Source organism: Symphalangus syndactylus, chromosome 1, assembly GCF_028878055.3.
Source record: "Symphalangus syndactylus isolate Jambi chromosome 1, NHGRI_mSymSyn1-v2.1_pri, whole genome shotgun sequence".
Taxonomy (NCBI): Eukaryota; Metazoa; Chordata; class Mammalia; order Primates; family Hylobatidae; genus Symphalangus; species Symphalangus syndactylus.
The window spans coordinates 143,840,359-143,861,707 of NC_072423.2; the positions used below are offsets into that span (position 1 = coordinate 143,840,359).

Below are 21,349 nucleotides of genomic sequence, written 5' to 3' on the forward strand. Positions count from 1 at the left end.
CCAGGCTACAGTGCAGTGGCGTGATCTCAGCTCACTCCAACCTCCGCCTCCTGGGTTCAAGTGATGCTCCTGTCTCAGCCTCGCAAGTAGCTGGGGTTACAGGCGCCTGTCACCACACCTGGGTAATTTTTGTAGTTGTTTTAGTAGAGATGGGGTTTTACCATATTGGCAAGGCTGGTCTCAAACTCCTGACCTCAGGTGATCCGCCTACCTCAGCCTCCCAAACTGCTAGGATTATAGGCGTGAGCCATCGCGCCTGGCTGCATTTTTTTAATAACTAAGAAACATCCATAATCTTTAAGACTCATTTTGAAATTCTGACAATTTATTTAATCAGTCACTTCTTAAAATCAATTAGAAGTACAAATTTTCCTCTTTGTTACTTTATTTGAAACAATTCCTTCCTTGGAAAAAGATCTTGAATTTTTGCATAAATATTTAACAGCAACTATAGTTATTTCCCTGATAAATAGAAAAAAAACCCTTAAAATAATCATATTAGTCTATAAAGTCTTAATCAGAAATTTCTAGAAACATGTATTTTGATTTTTAATTCTGAATAATAATAGCTTAAGTTACTATAAAATTTAAAATTCAAACCATCTCATAAACATAAAAACTATTTTGGAATCATTGATCAATAGGAACTTTAAAATATTTAAATGAAGTGTGAAAAGTAAGTTTTACAAAGAATATAATTCATAAAAATAAAAAGCATTAGACGCCCTGCAATCTAAGCAAAAATTTAAAAAATATATCCATATACACATATATCATACTACTCATGGAGTTTCTCAAATTTCTTTTTAACAACACTCATTTTTTAATCTTTTGTTACCCCAAAACAAAACTTAAACTATAACTTATTTTTCTGTCCTCTAAAACCTTTATAGTGGCCTTGTATTACATACAATATACGGCCATTGCACAGCTGCAGTATTTTCAAAGAATAAGACTGTAAGAAGAGAGAGAAACTCTCTTCCTCCCCACTCTTGCTGCTTCTTTATAAAGAGCAGTTTCATCTGACCTTCAGGGTTTTCAGCACTAATATGCAGACAGAGAGAGATATCCTATCTTGGGCTCTGAATTACACCATTTCCAGGAAACCAGCCCTGTTATTTCCCAGCCCTGACTTTCAATGACGCCCAGAAGAGGAAGCAATTATTTGAAACCACACAGTATGGAGATTTGTAAATGAATTAGGCTTCCTTCATTTTAAATACGCTTAGAAATATTTAGAAATATCAGCATACTTTAAAATAGCAATTAATTCTTATTAAATGTAAATATTATATAAAGAATGAGATTTCAGTTTTAAGGCTTTGAGTCTATTTACTGGCTGGATGTAGTAGCTCATGCCTGTAATACCAGCACTTTGGTAGGCCAAGGCAGGAGGATCACGTGAGGTCAGGAGTTCGAGACAAGCCTGATCAACATGGCGAAACCCACCTCTACTAAAAGTCCAAAAATTAGCCGGTCATGGTGGCATGTCCCTGCAGTCCCAGCTACTCAAGAGGCTGAGGCAGGAGAAACACTTGAACCTAGAAGGCAGAGGTTGCAGTGAGTCGAGATTGTGCCACTGCATGCTAGGCTGGGTGTCAGAGAGAGACCCTGTCTCAAAAAAAAAAAAAAAAAAAAAAATCTATCTACTCACACTTGTATCTAATCTGCCTTCTGCCAACTAACTTCAGCAACTTGCCTGGGTTTCCAAATCATCCCTCTGTGACCTGGCCCCAGCCTGGCTTTCTAGCCTTGCATGTTGCTATTCTCCAACAAGTACTGTAGCCCAGTTTGTCCTCCTACTACCCTTAGCACGTGAGTCTTCTGGTCCACATAAAGGTGAAAAGGTTTTGACTGAACTGCGTGTATCCAGCTGCCCCCACCTCGCGCCCTTGCCCTCTCCCTCTGTCCCAGCTCCCAGGCCATCTGAGCTACTGCAGGGACACAGCAAGAAGGCTCTTTCTTGTACTCTCTGTCAGCCCCCGAGCTTTCCTTCTGACTCAAAGAAGCAGCGGCGGGCCGGGTCGGGGGTGGCAGGGCAGGGGCCGGGGGGGTTGGGAACGTAGAAAATTAAAGCTAAGAAACCAAGCTGATTTATAGAGCACGGGGTAGGAGGCAGGGAAAAGCCAGCAGCCTGAAAAATGAGAACCTCCCGCTCATCCACCTGCCAAAAGAAGCCAGCAAGAGAGATAAGGGGGTGTGAAGAAGTGCTGGTGTTGAATACAAATGGGGTCTCCTTCAAGAGGTATTAGGTTGGTGCAAAAGTAATCCTAGTTTTTGCTACTGCTTTTAATGGCAAAATATCAATTACTTCTGCACCCACCAACCTAATACGAGGGAAGGTTGAAATTCCTTTTCAAGGGACTTTTGGCAGCTTCTTTGAAAATGTCCCTCTGGGCCAGGTGCGGTGACTCACACCTGGAATCCCAGCACGTAGGTAGGCTGAGGCAGGTGGATCACTTGAGCTCAGGAGTTCAAGACCAGCTTGGCCAACATGGTGAAATCCCGTCTCTACTAAAAATACAAAAATTAGCCGGGCGTGATGGTGGGCACATATAATCCCACCTAATCGAGAGGCTGAGGCAGGAGAATCGCTTGAACCCGGGAAGTGGAGGTTGCAGTGGGCCGAGATCATGTCACTGCACTCCAGCCTGGGGAAGAGAGCAAGACTGCATCTCTCAAAAAAAGAAAAACAAACAAACAAAAAAAAAAACAAAGAAAATGTCCCTCTGTATAGAGACCGTGTCCCATGGCACGTGAGTAGGATTGACATTTGCTTATACAATGTCCCTCTTGATCCCCCCACCCCCAATGAAGGGAAAACTGCTTGTCTGGTGAAAACCTGAAAGTACACATTTATATACCATCACTTCTAAATAGGATTTATTTAGCTGGCCATAAACGACTGGCAATCGAGCCCTAGAAATGAGCTTGATAGAACAAGTCAACCAAGGGGAGCAGAGAGAACATTAAGAAAAGGGAAGAGATGGTTGTACATACACAAGACATGTGGTTAAGGACAATTACTGTGATTGTGGCAGAGTGTAAGGAAAACCAGTGTTACTGAACACAGTGCGGCAGAAGTGTCTAAATAATTCTGCAAAGGTTTTTAAATGAATTTCAATTATTTAACAATCCCCCAGTGACATTTAATGTTAAAGCCTTTATAATGCTCTTAATTTTTTATTATAAAGGACATGTAAATATATTTTAGAAATCTTAACATCATATTTGAAACTCTACTGGATGCTTTTTGTGGGGACCTAGAGGAAACCGGTCCCCTCTCATCTTCACTTCAGAATTCCTTTCATCCCTGACAGGCGGCCATGTTGCATAGGCCCGGAGAGCCCCGAGTTTCAAGGACATCTTGTCTTCTCCTTATGCAGCTCTCAATGCTTTTATTTCATGGAGCTCTCCTCCTATATAACTCTTACTCATTAGTGTAACTCTGCCCTAAGAACAAATAAAGAAAAGTCTCCTCCTTCAAGTAATTCCAAATAGCTACCTTCCCAAGATTTCTCTCCCCTCATATAAATATATTAATTCAAAGTGTAATGCCCAGGCCGGGGGCAGTGGCTCAGACCTGTAATCCAAGCACTTTGGGAGACGGAGGCAGGCAGAGTTAACTTCCTTAGAACTCTAAGCCTTTGACTGCCCCAGGAGTTCAAGACCAGCCTGACCGACAGAGAAAAATCCCGTTTCTATAAAAATTAGCCAGACATGGTGATGCGTACCTGCAGTGCCAGCTCCCTGTGGGGAGGCTCAAGTGGGAGGATCCCCTGAGTCCAGGAAGTAGAGGCTGCAGTGAGCCATAATCACGACACTGCACTCCGGCCTGGGCAACAGAGACCCTGTCTCTAAAAAAAGAAATAAACAAAAAAAGCGTAATGGCCACACTGAAAAACAGTCATTAGCTTAAAATATGACCCTCTCAAGAAAACAAAGGGTTCCAGATGTAGGGAGGAAATTATGAAGCCTAATTAGCTTACGATAGTCCTTCATTTTGTCTACTTCTATTAATTCTTTTTGCTTTGTTCTTAAAAACCACCTCGACAGTGGATGGAGCTCTGCTGGATCTGCTCCTCCCTATCTCCTCAGCTGTCTTCTGCTTCCTCCTCCTCCACTTGCGCTGCCCTGGGATCCTTTAACTTCTCAGAACACTAAGCCTCTGACCGCCCCATGGCGTTCTGCACAGTTGTTTCTTCTTCCTGGAAAGTTACTCCTTCTCCTCTTCGCCTGGATGGCTCCCAATCACCCCTGACACTCCCTTGAGCTAAATTAGGTTACTCTGTTCTCATAGAACTCTGTATTTTTATGTCACATAAAAAAATCCTAATTAGTAAACTATTTGGATGAAGACAGATTTTACTCCTTGTTATGTATTGAATTGTGTTCTCCATCCAGAAAGATATGCTGAAGTCCTAAAACCTGGTACCTTACTTGGTGACCTTACTGGGAAACAGGGTCTTTGCAGGCCTTATCAAGTTAAGTCACTAATCCAATAACACTGGTGTCCTTATAAGAAGAGGAAAATGCCATGTGAGACACATGAAGAATGCCATGTGATGACAGAGGCAGAAATTACAGTGACGCAGCTGTGAGCCAAGTAACGCCAAAGATGTATGGCCACAACCAGAAGCTAGAAGAGGCAAGGAATGACCATCCCCTGCAGGTTTCAGAAGGAGCACAGATAGTCCAGCTGCCATCTTGATTTTGCACTTCAAGTTTCCAGAACTGTAAGACAATCTAATTCTTATTTTAAGCTACGCAGTTTGTGGTACTTTTGAACGGCAACCCTACGAAATTAATATATTCCTTTAGACTACACGTTTCTTGAAATCAAGGTCTATATTTATTTATTTGTCGCATCCCCAGTGTTTTCCCAGCGACTGAAATATGGATAGGAGTAAACATTTGTCCAATGAATGAATGAAGGAGTGAATGATTTATATTGGTAGTCAGCTAAAACCCTCATGTCTTTTTTCTCAAATATTTCTATATAGCGTGGTCCTTTTGGTTCCATTTTGTTTCACTGATTATTTTAAAACCTAAATTCAGCATTTTAAGTTTCACATTATTTGAGGTCATGTTATACCACAAGTCTGTCAATCATGCATTAAGTACCCTACCTACCTGTGTATCACTGCAAATTTGAAAAGCAGGTCTTCTATGTTAATCCAAATGAATGATTTTAAAAAGTTAAACCTGACAGAGCCAAGGGCAGAGTACTATGGCATGCCACCAAGATGTCCTTTCAGGTTGATACTGACCCATTGATCAACACTCTGGTATATCATGCAACCAACTAGAAATCCACATTTCTCTCAAACTTATCCCCAGGTTATCACAATATATTAAGTGCTTGCTGAAATCCTAATACATTATGTTGAAACTTTCCAAATTCGCCAGTGTAATAACCGTGGAGAAAGAGGGCATGCACTTCGTTATGTGTAACGTGTTCTCAGTGAACTCACGATGCTTTCTGGAGATCAGCTACTTGTTTTCCAACTAGATACCACACACTGCTAAAATTTTTCTGGTGGATGGTCTTCAGCTCCCTGACCCATGGTTTCCAGCATCTACATTGGCTTCCAGTTTGAACATAAGGGTAACTGCGTCTTTCCTTTCTTCTCTCTTCCTCATACTTCAGGGCACCTCCAAGATGATCTCTACTCACTCCACACACACACACATCTAAAAATTCCTCCAACATCATGAGATGTAATTCATCCAGACCTGAAATTGTGAACTAGTTTTAACAGTGAGGTTCTCTCTCACCAACTTGGGCTTCAGGTTCCCTTTCCGTCATTTGTCCTGTCCTCCTAGTCAGGTGGCCCTTCTTCTTGTAACAACAAAAGCAAACGAGAGATTTAGGAGCTCTGCTTCTCTGACATCTGCTGCCACCACACCAGCCTTCTCCTTTCTTGTTCGCCTTCCTATTTTACAAGCTTCCAATCAAACATTTCTTTGCCATTTTTCTCAAACCCATACTTTTTACTTTATTCTTCCACCTTTTAAATCTGAATCCCTCAAATGAATTCCCGTGGCAGCTACAATGAAACCTGGTATCTGCCCCTCTTGTTCCTAACTCAGAGCATTCATTATCAGATTAGGATTTTGATTGTTGCCAAACAATCTTTTCTTCTTGCCAAAAAGTATCACCTTTTAGGGTTATAGTCCATAGAATTACCTTCATATTTTCTCTGGGTATTTAGAAATCTGCTTTTTAAAAATCTAGGGTATAGAGATTGAGTCCACTAGCTAGTCATGAGGGAATGTTCTAAGGTATATGCAAATTACTTCCCCATCATCAAAACACAAACATTCTATGAATACTACCAAAAAGTAAAGCTTGTGTAAATCTTTTGTACTTCCCAAACTCTCATTACTCAGCCTCCCTATTTCATTTATCTTACATCAACAAAGACCAAGTTTGTTTAAGAATCTTTCGCAGGAAGGTTTCAACAAATCCTGCTTGCAGGAATGTGCTGTTTTGCAAGCAACAGAACACTATTTCATCATCTACCTCTCTAGCACCATCCAGTTGCTTAATGTACCCTGAGTGCAAACTCATACACAGCCAATCACTGTCGAGGCACGTAGGATTCTACCATGATAATTTAAAAGTAACCAGTTTACTGTCAAATTAAAACCCTAGCAAACAAATCCTCCCGTATTATCACCCATGCCTCCCTCAGGACTCGCCAGTCCTACTGTTCATACACCCAAACCCGTATCTGTATAGTGTTCTTTCTCTAGGACATCTTGCTGTGAATGCAAAGATAACTTGTTGAGAAATAAAGAGAAAATGGAACAAATACTAATAATTGCATCTATGATTTTTGGCCACTTTCTTGTTTCAGATTCTAGAGCTTGTTTGTTTCTTGTTGCATATATTTAAGGTCTACATCATGATGTTTTGATATTCATAGTGAAATGGTTATGACAGGCAAGCAAATTAGCATATCCATCTGATCACAGTCATCCCCTTTTTAAAAAATAAGACTTCTAAACGCTATTTTCTTCAAGTAGAGAAATACCCATAATGAAGACATGCCTTCTCATGAGGGAGAAGAGCCCAGCATCTCCAAGACACCCAGAAAGAAACCCATTATTCAACTTAAGAAGTCAAGGCAAACTAACCTGGTGGGCTGAAAGGATCCTTTTAATAGATAGGATGTGATGTAGAGAATGGGGGGAATATGTGGAAAAATGGTTCTGTGTTAGATTACAACTCTGTCTAGACGCAGGGAGAGAGTTGAGCTCTGAGTCATCCCTGACCCTTGCCCCAATCAATAATTTTTGGTAATTTCTCCACTTCCAAAAGTTAAAGTGCTATCACTATAAGCAGCAAGTGAGCACAGGGAAATTCATCAAGTATGCTAAGAACTTCTTCCTGATTGCATTCTGTGGCTCTGTATTTTAATCCCTGCTACAAACAAGCTAAAAAAAAAAAAATCAGGATTGGATGCGGAAGTCAAAACTATGTACATAAATACATAAGTTCTTCAGCGATGAGGTGATTTCAGGTGCACCCATCACCCGAGCATTGTGCCCTGTACCCAGTGTGTAGTCTTTTATCCCTCACCACCCCCCACCCTTTCCCCTGATTCCCCAAAGTCCCATGTATCATTCTTATGCCTTTGTGTCCTCATCGCTTAGCTCCCACATGTGACTGAGAACATACAACGTTTGGGTTTCCATTCCTGAGTTACTTCACTTAGAATGACAGTATCCAATTCCATCCAGGTTGCTGCAAATACCATTATTTCATTCCTGTTTATGGCTGAGTAGTATTCCATGGTGTGTGCGTGTGTGTGTGTGTGTGCGTGTATGTGTATACACACATATATATGTATATCTCACATTTTCTTTCTCCACTTGTTGATTGATGGGATTTTTGAGCTGATTCCACATTTCTGCAATTGCAAATTGTGCTACTATAAATATGCACGTGCAAGTATCTTTTTCATGTAATGACTTCTTTTTCCTTTAGTAGATACCTAGTAGTGGGACTGCTGGATCAAATGGTAGATCTACTTTTAATTCTTTAAGGAATCTCCACACTGTTTTCCATAGTGGTTGTACTAGTTTACATTCCCACCAACAGTGTAAAAGTATTCCCCTTTCACCGCATCCATGCCAGCATCTATTCTTTTTTGATTTCTTGATTATGGCCATTCTTGCCAGAGTGAGGTGGTATTGCATTACGGTTTTTGATTTGCATTTCCTTGATAATTGGTGATGTTGAACATTTTTCCATATGCTTGTTGGCCATTATTTTATCTTCTTTTGGGAATTGCCTATTCACATCCTTAGCCTACTTTTTGATTTTTTTTTTCTTGCTGATTTGAGTTCTTTGTAGATTCTGGATATTCGTCCTTTGTCAGATGTATAGACTGTGAAAATTTTCTCCCATTCTATGGGTTGTCTGTTAATTCTGCTGATTATTTCTTTTGCTGTGGAGAAGCTTTTTAGTTTAATTAAGTCCATCTAGTTATCTTTGTTTTTGCCGCATTTGCTTTTGGGTTCTTGGTCATGAACTCTTTGCCTAAGCCAATGTCTAGAAAGGTTTTTCCAATGTTATCTACTAGAACTTTTAAGATTTCAGGTCTTAGATTTAAGTCTTTGATCCATCTTGAGCTAATTTTTGTGTAAGTTGAGAGATGAGGATCCAGTTTCATTCTTCTACAAGTGGCTAGCCAATAATCCCAGCACTATTTGCTGAAAAGGGTGTTCTTTCCCCACTTTATGCCATGTTTGCTTTGTTGAATATTAGTTGGCTGTAAGTATTTGGGTTTATTTCTAGGTTCTCTATTCTGTTCCACTGGTCTGTGTGCTATTCTTATACCAGTACCATGCTGTTTTGGTGACTATGGCCTTATGGTATAGTTTGAAATCTGGTAATGTGATGCCTCCAGATTTGTTCTTTTTGCTTAGTCTTGCTTTGGCTATGTGGGCTCTTTTTTGGTTCTATTAGGATTATTTTTTCTAGTTCTGTGAAGAATGATGGTGGTATTTTGATGGGAGTTGCACTGAATTTGTAGGTTACTTTTGGCCGTATGGTCATTTTCTTTCCTTTTTTCTCCCTCCTTTTTAAATTTATGTTCCAGGTTACATGTGCAGAACATGCAGGTTACACGGGTATACACGTGCCACAGTGGTTTGCTGCACCTCTCAACCCATCATCTAGGTTTCAATTTTTATTTTTTGATACAGGGTCTCCCTCTGTCACCCCAGCTGGAGTGCAGTGGTGTGATCATGCGTTGCTGTAGCCTTGACTTCTTGGGCTCAAGCAATCCTCCCATTTCAGCCTCCCAAGTAGCTGTGATAGAGGGGCACCCTCCATGCCCAGCTAATATATTTATTTTTTTTGTATTGGCAGGATCCCACTGTGCTGCCCAGGCTGGTCCCAAACTCCTGGGCTCAAGCGATCCTCATATCTCAGCTTCCCAAAGTGTTGAGATTACAGGGATGAGCCACTGTATCCAGCCAACCCCCTTTTTAAAAATATACTTCCTAGATGTCACAAAAGATGCTTTCCCTCACTTGCTATTGGCTAGAATTTGACCCTAGTATGTTTCAGAGGAGACATAGGACCTAGTCTTTATTTCAGGTGCTCTTGCAGATGCCCAGCTAAAAACTAGGAAGCAGATGTTGAGGACAAGCAGCATCCCCTATTACATTGTCTGAGAAAATGTGATAAAATATAGTAAGAATCCTCCCCAGTCTCTGCCCCCAGCTACTTATCAGGGTGGTACAAACAAGTGCACGGTCTACTCAAGCCCAGCATGCAGGTTCAGCCCTGCTCCTTGTGGTCAGTAAGGCCAAGTTGATATGGTTTGTCTGTGTCCCCATCCAAATCTCATCTTGAACTGTAGCTCCCATAATTCCTATGTGTTGTGGGAGGGACCTAATGGGAGATAATTGAATCACGGGGGCAGTTTCCCCCACACTGTTCTCGTGGTAGTGAATAAGTCTCACGAGATTCGATGGTTTTATAAGGGGATATACCCCTTTCACTTGGTTCTCATTCTCTCTTGTCTGCCACCCTGTAAGACATGCCTTTTGCCATCTGCCATGATTGTGAGGGCACCCTAGCCACGTGGAACTGTGAGTCCATTAAACCTCTCTTTTTAAAATAAATTATCCAATCTTGGGTGCATCTTTATCAGCAGTGTGAAAACAAACTGATGCATGCATACAGCCTGGTTCATTTTCCTCGTCTTACCTAGGAGGCTGTGTTGCCAGGCAGCCACTACAGTCATTAAGGACACAGTCTCAGTAAGATTCTGTAGCCTCTGCTAAAAGAACTTTCCAAACACAGTTTCTTTGAGCACTGGCCACTGGGTAAGAGCTCCCTGTAGAAGTGGCTTGACAGAAAACTTTAAACAGGGAAAACAAGGGCATGAAGAAACTTGCTTCCACATTTGGGTTTGATTTCTTCCTTTTGCAGCTGGCTGTATGCTAGCAATGCATCATTCTGGGCATGGACACAAGAGCTGGGTTTTCTTCAAGGCTTCGGCTCTTGAGATTTCCTCCTTAGCCAAGCATACTGCAGCACCCCATGCTAATGAGAGGCTTGCTGCCGGAAAGCTGAAAAGAGACCACAGCCCAGCGCCACGTCTCCCTGTGAGGAGCCCCTGTCTCTGGGGCTACTGGCTCCTGCCACGGTTGTCTTCACAGGGTGGTCTGATCCAGGCATGGAATTCCAGAAGCACTTGATGGATGGCAGGCAGGGACGAATGTGGATGAAACATCAGAACTCCCTCAGTGTAATTCCTTAACCAAGACGTTTACAGAAATTAATGAGACAGAGACAGTGTGCCTAGAATTAAGTATCAAGGAAATATCAGAATCCTGCCAAATTAATCTGACATGAATTCTTACAGTCCTACACTCTGTCCTCTTGCCATCAATTCCAAAGAACCAACATAGGCCATTTACAAGCTTTTCTGTCTGTGGGGAAAACACAAAGTATACCAAGCATTGCCTAAGCTCTACAAGTATTTCCCTTCATTTTTTTGAAATATAAACATTTGTTTGACCTCCCTCTATCAAAATATACAACTTCATATTTTAAATGTATTCTTTTTAGAAAGCATGTATCCTAAAATGGCTCAAGGACTACCAAAAAAAAAGTAGAAGAAAATGTAGTTATCTTAAGTACATTAGCCTAATGAATAATATCAACAAATCAGCAAGAGTAACTATCATTATGGTACTATGTGTTTTCTTTCTAAAGGAAATCTCATCTAAAAAATACTAAGCCTGAAACAGGTTTATATAAGGTCATTTCAGTAACATATATCTTAGCTGTAGGTTAAAAATTGAAACAACTTTAAAGCAATTAACAGAACTGATTTGCTTTTAAGATACTTAAATATCTTTTTTCTTCAGTATTGTGTGGTCACAAATCAATACTGGAGTACAAAATAAACACGCTGCTCTATTTAAAAATATCCTCTGCTTAAGCTCATCTCTACTTACAGATACCCTTTTATTCCTCTCAAGGTCCTTCTTATCTCCCATCTCCTCTGTGAAACTTTTTTGTGATGAAAGTAAATTTCTGTTTGGAAAAGTACTCTTTTTTTTTTTTTTTAAAGACAAAGTCGCACTCTGTTGCCCAGGCTGGAGTGCAGTGGTGCCACCTTGGCTCACTGCAACCTTCACCTCCCAGGTTCAAGCAATTCTCATGCCTCAATCTCCCAAGAGGCTGGGATTACAGACGTGTGCCACCACACTCGGCTAATTTTTGTATTTTTAGTAGACATGGGGTTTCACCATGTTGGCCAGGCTGGTCTCAAATTCCCAACCTCAGGTGATCCGCCCACCTTGGCCTCCCAAAGTGCTGAGATTACAGGCATGAGCCACTGCACCCAGCCATGATATTTTTTATAAAAGGATGTATGTGTGTGTGTGCACTTTATATATATATACACACACACCCGCATACACAAATATTCTCATGAACCCCTATGCTTCAGATAACTGCCTTAAAATATATTTTGTTGGAATATATGTCACAATAAAAAAGTTTCTCCCTTTAATAATTCTTTCCTAAAACATGTTTGCAATTGGTTACATATAACCTATGTTTTAAGATTTAAGATGCTTTTATCACTTATTGAAATCTAAGAATGCCCCAAATTCTACAATCAGTACCAAACAGCATTCAAAACTAAGTATAATATAGCTTTAACATATATGTTTCACTCTGATCATCACTAATTCTTTCTCACAGAAAACTCTTCTTTTCCCAAGTCATTGTTGGGGAATAAGATGTTTCAATCAATCAGATGGTCTACTGGTAGACAACAAAATTGAATCCATTCCCAGGGTTCACAGAAGAAGAAGCAGGGTGCTCTCCTTGGATCACCCTAGAAGGTTTTATGGAGGAGAGATCATAAAGAATATTTTAGGCAATCAGAAAAGTCTGCTTGACAAGATGAATGTGAATATTTAGGAACCTGGCCACCTTTATTCAAAAGCCCCAAAGAAACTTTCATCCTCTTTATCTAAGTGACCCTGAAGTAAACGAAGGAGATGATGATATGGCACGGAGAAGTTAGAGAAAAAGTGTGAAGGGTTTGAAGCAAAGACCAGGGAGCCACAGGCAATGAGAAACAAGCACCTAAGTATATGGCAAGGTCATAGTGAGAAGAACCCAAAACTCCACAGCCTCAGTGAAAGCTGACCTGGAGGGACAGGGCCGAAGGGAACAGGATTCAGATACAGGAAGCTCACGATTAGCCTAGGAAGAGAAAATGGCGACAGAAATATGGACGAAGATAGAGATTCTCATTACTATTGCTTAAAAAGAATTCAATCATCAATTTATAATTTCCAAAGAGTTCTGGTAAGTTCCTGGAATGAGACATGCTCCTGAAATATACTACCGTCACTATAACTTACTTCTGGTGCTACTGATGAGAGCTAACATTTATCAAGCACGTACTAGGTTTTAGGAACTAGGCTAAGTGTATTACATATATTAACCTAACTGAATTACCTATCAACCCTATAAGGTAAGTGCTTTTATTATCTCTAGTTTATAGGTGAGAAAACGAATGCTTAAAGAGGTTAAGTACTAGCTGCTTGTTACAGACTAAATGTTTGTGTTCCCCCAAAATTCCTATGAAGTTCTGACCCGCAATGTGATAGTATTTGGAGGCAGGGCCTTTAGAAGGTAATTAGGGCTAGATGAGATCACGTGGGTGGGGCACCCATGATGGAATTAGTGTCCTTATAAAAAGAGGAAGAGCCTGGAGCTGGTGTTCTCTCTCCACCAAGTGAGGACACAGGGAGAAGGCTGACGTCTACAGGCCAGGAAAAGAGCCTTCGCCAGGGCTCAACCATGCTGGCACCATAATCTCAACTCCTAGCCTCCAGAACTATGAAAAATAAATGTCTGTTGTTTAAGCCCCCCCGTCTACGGCATTTTATTATGACAGCTCAAGCAGGCTAAGATGCTAGTACAGATCAATGTCAGGACAATGTCAGACAAAATCAAGTCTGTCTGACTCTCCATAAATGAATATAATATGCATTAGCATTTCAGAAGCAATGTAATGAAGTTTTACAGTAAAAAAAAAACCGTCTTAGTTTGTTTTTTGCTAATAGTTTTGTTTTGCTGTGGCCACTGAAGTTTCTGATTAGTTTGCACCATCTAAAGAGACAAGCAAGAAGTTTACATTTTTCCAGAGCTCAAAATTTCCCATGATGAACACTAGGCTGAGGAAGCAGAGCGCTCTGATGAGCAAAGTGTTAACTGCCACATCCCAGAAAGTGAAGCACAGGCAGTTCCTTCCAATAAATAGTCCAGTTATGAAGTACACATTCTAAACTGAGATGAAACACTATTCCAGAATGTGCCTTAAGGAAAGAAACTTGTCACCACAGCTTGGTGAAAAGCCAATGTTAGCTGATGATGACATCATGGAGCTTAATATAGCACACTAAAGAGAAACTCAGAATTGATGGAGCTGCAGAATATTGTTTCCTTTACTTTTGGATGCTGTGCAAAAAAAAAAGAAAGAAAAGAAAAATGAATAAATATTTGAGACTATCATATGGGGAGAAAAAGTAATTCAAAGGAAAGGGGATTCCATTTTTAAGCAAGGCCACTGTACCCCATACTTTTATACATAAAAATAAAAATTAATAATAGAGACAATTCATTGCTTTCCTATTATGTTTTAGGCTCTTGACATACTTTATTTAACCCTCACAACCACCTCAGGAGAAATGTCCTATCTTTGGATGATGAAACTAAGGCTCAGAGATGTTAAGTAACTTTTCAAAGTCACAGAGCTAGATCTGAACCTAAGGTCTGTGTGGCTCCAAACTCCGTTCCCTCTCTTCTATGCTGCATAACCCAGAAGCAGTGAGAAACAGAATGCTAGCAGTTCCCAGGCTCTCGGCAGCCCCCTAACACTCAGCTGATGAAAGAAAATTTGAAGGTCATCAAGATGTTACCAAAAATACATTTGAAAGACTTCAGAATTGTAAAACTTCATCTCCAATAGATTTTAACTTTTCAAATTCACGAACTATTACTGCTTTAAAACTGAAAATGTAATAGTTATTAAATGTAAGCAATGGAGGAAAACCAATGTTTAAGGATAAAGATACTAGATAAGCATCAGGACTTAAGTCTATATTAAAAATTCCAACACACATTAAAACTTAGACCTCAAAGCTAGAAACATCTCCCATGATTTAATAGAAGAAGGTTACCTACAATAAGCAGCTGAAGATTTTCACGGCCTTCACCGAAACATGTAACATTTTCTAATACACTTGTGTGCATTTTACAATTTATCTAGTTTATTTCTAACCCATCTCTCGGCTTCTCAATCTCTAATATTCTTGATTCTCTTCATATTCTTGAATTCAAAACATATTTCAGAACAAGCAAAGTCTTCTGGCCCTACAAATCACATCTTTTGCATTTTCATTTTGCCTGGATTTTATTTCAAATGACCTCTGATAATATCAGGAACCTCTTCCTTCTATTGCCAAGTTTTTGTTTGGTCTCATTTTGTGCCTAGAAATAAATGAGTATAAATCAGTTAAAGTCAACATTATTTTCTTAATCCACGCAAGGAATGTGTATTTAAAGTGATGCAAAGGGGGAGTGAGCAGAGATATTGGATCCATATTTAATACATCATTTGAACTTTTCATATAGAATTCCCACCTTAACGCCTTAACAACACAAGCCTGCTCCTGCAACTTTTCTGCCCCTTGTTTCAAAGTCCTCTTCAGTGTTGACTGTGGGGACAGGGACTAAGCCATAACATGAACCCTCAGTGTACAATGCATGAAGACAGGGATTTGCGTGACTGCTCTGTTCACTGGTATATCCCAAATACCTAGAGTGCTTAGCACATGGCAGATACTCAAATATTTCCTGAAAGAATGGATGCTTGGCATCCATGTTTTTCTTAAATGCTTAAACCACCATCTTTTTCTTAAGTGCTGACCAGTTATGTTTAGTGAAGAGTTATCTGGATCGGGTAAGAGGTCTGGGAGACATGTCATCACTTAAAGAGCAATGAAAGAAACTGCAGGTGTTCAGGTACAATAAGCGAGGGTTCAGCTGTGGCCCAAAGAGGGAAGAAGCCTTGAGCTAGCTAATAATCTCTAGGAGTTACCACCCATGTGTCTTTGGACACGTCACTGGCATCTCAGTCTTCTCATCTTTAAAACAGACAACACATAGGCCAGGTGTGGTGGCTCACACCTGTCATCCCAGCTCTTTGGGTGGCCAAGGTGGGTGCTTCACCTGAGGTCAGGAGTTCGAGAACAGCCTGGCCAACATGGCAACACCCTGTCTCTGCTAAAAGTACAAAAATTAGCCGGGTGTGGTGGTGCACCTGTAATCCCAGCTACTTGGGAGGCTGAGGCAGGAGAATTGCTTGAGACTGGAAGGCAGAGGTTGCAGTGAGCCGAGATTGCGCCACTGCACTCCAGCCTGGGAGACAGAGCGAGATTCCATCTCAAAAAAAAAAAAAAAAAAAAAAATTAATTCACTAATTAATTAAACAAAATAAAACAGTTATCACAGATCTATTATCATAAGGAATAAGTGGACAAGCAAAGTATCTGACAAACAGCAAAAAGTTTTAGAATCACAAATAGGTATTATTGCTCTATTTAGTTTCTTCTCATTCTTAGGGAAAAAGACATAGAAAAGAGATGATGATAACTTTCTTTCAATACGTGACTGGCAAGATGTAGGAAGGCAATGATCCTATGTATTTACTTCAGAAGACAAAACTACTAATAAAGGATATCACATAAAAAAAGTAACGCATTGATCCAATAAAATGCAAATCTCCCTAACAAAAAGTGTTCCTACCCATAAGAAGCTGTCACTACTAAAGGTATCAGATGTCTGTCATTACTTAAAACAGAGGACAGTTGATTCTGGAATTTTGTGGAACCAGTTTGAGTTAGAAGGGTATTAGACAAGGTTATCTACCAACTCAGATTCTAAGATTTAATGATAGGATTTTTATTTTGTGGCTGAAAAAGTAAGGCTTAGCCCATGGTTCTCTGTATTGTATAAACCAATAGTCAGATATGGGTAGGTAGATTACAGCAAAGCACACATTGCCAAAAACCCGCCACTCCACTCAGCATCCCCATCCTTCAAAAAAGTGGCAACCAGGCAGGGCACGGTGGCTCACACCTCTAATCCCAGCACTATGGGAGGTCAAGGCAGGCAGATCACGAGGTCAGGAGATCAAAACCATCCTGGCCAACATGGTGAAACCCCATCTCTACTAAAAATACAAAAATTAGCTGGGTGTGGTGGCATGCGCCTGTAATCCCAGCTACTCAGGAGGCTGAGGCAGGAGAATCGCTTGAACCTGGGAGGTAGAGGTTGCAGTGAGCCGAGATCGCGACACTGCACTCCAGTCTGGAGACAGAGCAAGACTCCCTCTTAAAAAAAAAAAAAAAGAAAAAGAAAAAAATGTGGCAATCGAAGGCAATCAAATAAATTCACAGGGACTAAAAAATTAAAAACCACAAGGTTTAATAATGTCCTCATTATTGATGACTTTGGAAAAGTACCGGGTGTATTACACCATTACATACTGACTATTTAGATCAAATAAATATTGAGCTGGTAAACGTTTCTTAAGTTTAAAGGTTCATCTGATGCAACAAATCTTTTTTCAGTGTTAGCAACTATAAAGTCCCTCCCCTTTTCCTGGTACCCTTGCATGGAATATTTAATTCAGCATAGGAGGTATGGCCTTTACCAATATAGCTCTACCAGTGTACGTACTCATTACATAAAACAATTTCCTACAAGATCAGAAATGAAATGCTGTTTTACCCACTTGGCCCAGACAATGACAGTATCAAATACTGGAAATATTCATATTCTAAACTAACAGAAGATTTTATCTTTCTCATTTCAGTAAAACTAATCACAGGGTCTCCCCTGCCTTTATGCTCGTTACTGCTATGATTCTAAGACTTAAGGTAGCTGTAACTCATAAACTTGAACAAGTAGAATCTGCTTAGAGGTGAGGCCTTTATTGAACATTTGTATAAGACATCATTTCTGGCTGAATCAAATGATAGTAAAACTAGCCTAAGAAATGACTGTGGAATCTAAGAAGCGAGGCAAGGACCTTCCACCAAGCAAAATTGGGTTTCTGTCCTGCTCGGAGCAGCTATAAAAGGGAAACCTGGACAACTTCAATTTTTAAGTTATTCTAGAATTAGCTTCCAGGGTCAACTTCCACCAATGGCTGCTATGCATTTCCCCATCCTTTCTTTCTAGATATATTTTTGAGAAGGGAAAATATTGCATTATATGCCATTGTATTCTCACGTATTTAAAGAAATCTAAAATAAAAACACGGGTTTTCTGGGCTCATTCTACTTCTATTCTTCCCATAACGTCAGGGACTCTGCAGGGTTCTCTATAAATGCTGGATCAGTCACTGCTCCCAACTCAAATGCGTGTTTTGGGACACATGTACTTTTTTGGAATTGATTCCTCTTTGGTTTAACATAGTTCGCCACCACCCCTTTCTATTTTGCACTAGCCTGTTTCATTCATTTCTGTTACTTACCTGGATCCAGGCACTTGGGACCAAATTACTGAGAGACTCTGTGAGGTCAAGGAAGCCTCACTAATGTGCAGAGATCTTTTTACTCCCAGTAAGAGCTGAGCATATACCCTTGTAGGGAAGAACTAAGACTATTACATGTCTTCGATATTTACGTGCTATTTGCAGTTGAAATTTGCCCAGATTATTTTTAAATCCATGCCATTATACACATGAATATAAAAGATAACTGATGCTCAGAATAAACAACTCGATTGCCACTTTTTTAGAGGTAGAAATGTTGAGTGGGATGGCAGGTTTTTGGCAATATGTGCTCTGGTGTAATCTACTTACCTATAACTTAATCTGAGAATGAATGAAACTTTCCCTCTTAAAGCTGCTGTAAGTGGGACAAAAAGTCAATTTTGCTTGGTCAAATTTCCTTGTCTTGCTTCTTAGATTCCACAGTCATTTCTTAGGCTAGCTTCACTATCATTTGATTCAGCCAAAAATTATGTCTTATAAAAATGATCAATTAAGGCCTCATCTCAGCAGATTCTACTTGTTCAAATTTATGAATCACAACTACCTCAAATCTTAGAATCACAACGGTAATGAGGATAAAGGCAGTGGAGATCCTGTGATAAGTTTTACTGAAATGAGAAAGATAAAATCTTCTCTTTTAAAATAAATGGAACTTTTTCTATCTTTTAAAATCATGGAAACAAACCAGGCAGGTTTTAAACTTCTTTTTGTGTGAATGGAGGTAAAAGTGGGTGATTTTGTTTTTTGTTTCAGTTTAGAGCAAACTTTTAACTATAAAAACACTTCAGTATCCCTTAGGATGACTACTACAAAAAAAAAAAAAAAAAAAAAAACCCCGGAAAATAACATGAATTGATGAGGATATGAAGAAATTGGAATCCTTGTGTCCGCAGTAATGTAAAATAGCCACTGCTGTAGGGAACAATATGGCAGCTCCTCAAAAAATTAAAAACAGAATTAGCATATGATCTGGCAATTCTACTACTGGCTATATGACCAAAAAAACTGAAAGCAGGGTCTTGAAGAGATATTTGCACAGCAGCATCGTTCATGAAAGCAATCACAAAAGGCATTCTACAAAACGGTGGAAGCAACCCAAGCATCTATCATGGATAAATGGACTAATAGAATGTGCTCTATACATACAACAGACTATTATTCAGCCTTAAAATAGACGGAAATTCTGACACATGCTGCAACACGGATGAACCTCGAGTACATCATGCTCAGTGAAATAATCCAGCCACAAAAAGGCAAAACACTGTCTGATTCCACATGTATAAGGTTCCTAGAGCAGTCAAATTCATAGAGACAGAAAGTAGAATGGTGGTTGCCCAGGGCTGAAGGGAAAACGGGAAACTGATTAAACGGTACAGAGTTTCAGTTCTGCAAGATTAAAAAGTTCTAGAAATCTGTTGCACAACGATGTGAATGCACTTAATGCTACCGAACCCTTAAAAATGGCTAAGATGGTAAATTTTGTGTTACGTCTACTAACTGAGATTTTAAAAACAGGGGAAAAAACTCACCATGACGGATAAGAAAGGTTATATATTTTTTACTCCACTCCACTTGGGGTTCTATGTGTTTGTTTTGGGATGGAGTCTCGCTCTGTCACCTAGGCTGGAGTGCAGGAACACGATCTTGGCTCACTGCAATCTCCACCTCCCTGGTTCAAGTGATTCTCCTGCCTCAGCCTCCCAAGTAGCTGGCATTACAGGCACACACCACCATGCCCAGCTAATTTTTGTAGTAGAGATAGGGTTTTACCATGTTGGTCAAGCTGGTCTTGAACTCCTGACCTCAGGTGATCCACCCTCCTTGGCCTCCCAAAGTGCTAGGATTACAGGGGTGTGCTGTGCCTGGCCTAGGGTTCTGTTTCAATGATAGATTTTGGACTGTGTGTCTCCAGGGCCTTGAAAAAAAGCCGTATCTTTTGTTACTCTACTCCACATAGAGAGACAGAGAACCACTAATAAGCCTAACATAGAATATATGTTCTAAGAGCTCACAGGACATGCATGCCCTTTTTGTATATGTCTCTAACTAAGCACAAAGAGAAGTTCTGCGCTCCAGAAGCATTCCATAGCCACTGAACAACTATGTCTTAAAAGAAGAAAAAGGAAAGTTTAGACTTTATCTTCAGGCAAGTACGCCAAAGATTTCCAAACGAGATTATTTTCTTACAGAATGACAGATTATGTTGTGAAATCACTAGTTCCATAGCGTCAGTGTGTTAGGAGGTGGGCTGTAGAAAGAACATAAATTTTGGTGGCCAGCCCTAGCATGGGTTCCAGCCCTCTAAATTTTAACTTTCAGAGTCTAAATTTTAAATGGAAAATTGTTTCAAGTGGGAAGGTTTTTGTTTAGAATTGTCAAGCCCCCAGTTTATTACCTTCTAACAGTAATTATAAAATGATTATTATCCTTGAAAAACCTCACCTTCAGTTATTTCTGCCAGTAGCTTTTTTAAAGTATAGTCAATATTTTAATGTATAATGTTTAATGGTTTAGCGACACATTATATTACTTCAATAAGAACTGAACTCACTGAATTCTACCTATTCTGTGAATAATTTGTACAACAGATGTAATAACAGGATCTCAAAAAGCAGTAACTGTATTAGTCTAATTCAAATCATGCACTGAGCCCTCCCTAGCTCCATTTAAAAACTTGTAAAACAATGACTACACAACTAATGACTGAGAAAGAGGCAAAATACTTAGGGTTCTTTTGATTCTCTACCAACTCCTCCCTCTTCCTAGGCACTGAAATAAAAGTGTTGGAAACATCAACGCTGCAGGGCTAGGGATGAAGTTAGTGAGAAAAAGCTTAACTTTTTCCTACAGATTTTTTTTTTTTAAATTTTACTTTAAGTTCTGGGATATAAGTGCAGAATGTGCAGGTTTGTTACATAGGTATACGTGTGCCATAGTGGTTTGCTGCACCTATCAACCTGTCATCTAGGTTTTAAGCTCCACATGCATTAGCTATTTGTCCTAATGCTCTCCCTCCCCTCGCCCCCAACTCCTCAGTCGGCCCCAGTGTGTGTTATTCCCCTCCATGTATCCATGTGTTCTCATTGTTCAACTCCGACTTATGAGTGAGAACGTGTCGTGTGTGGTTTTCTGTTCCTGTATTAGTTTCCTGAGGATGATGGCTTCCAGCTTCATCCACGTTCCTGCAAAGGACATGATCTCATTCCTTTTTATGGCTGCTTAGTATT

General features: G+C 40.0%; 1 protein-coding gene across 5 annotated transcripts in view; it reads right to left on the reverse strand.

The window, feature by feature from the left end:
• SLC7A2 (solute carrier family 7 member 2) overlaps nucleotides 1-21,349 on the reverse strand; it is a 74,079-nt gene that overhangs the window by 38,725 nt on the left and 14,005 nt on the right. Inside the window, exon 1 of one of the 5 annotated variants that reach the window (XM_063613090.1) lies at nucleotides 3,735-3,851. The exons of the other annotated variants lie outside the window; for them this stretch is intronic. The gene's annotated coding sequence lies outside the window, so the exon portion shown is untranslated. Of the gene's footprint in view, nucleotides 1-3,734; nucleotides 3,852-21,349 lie in introns of those variants that run through there. 5 annotated transcript variants of the gene reach the window in all.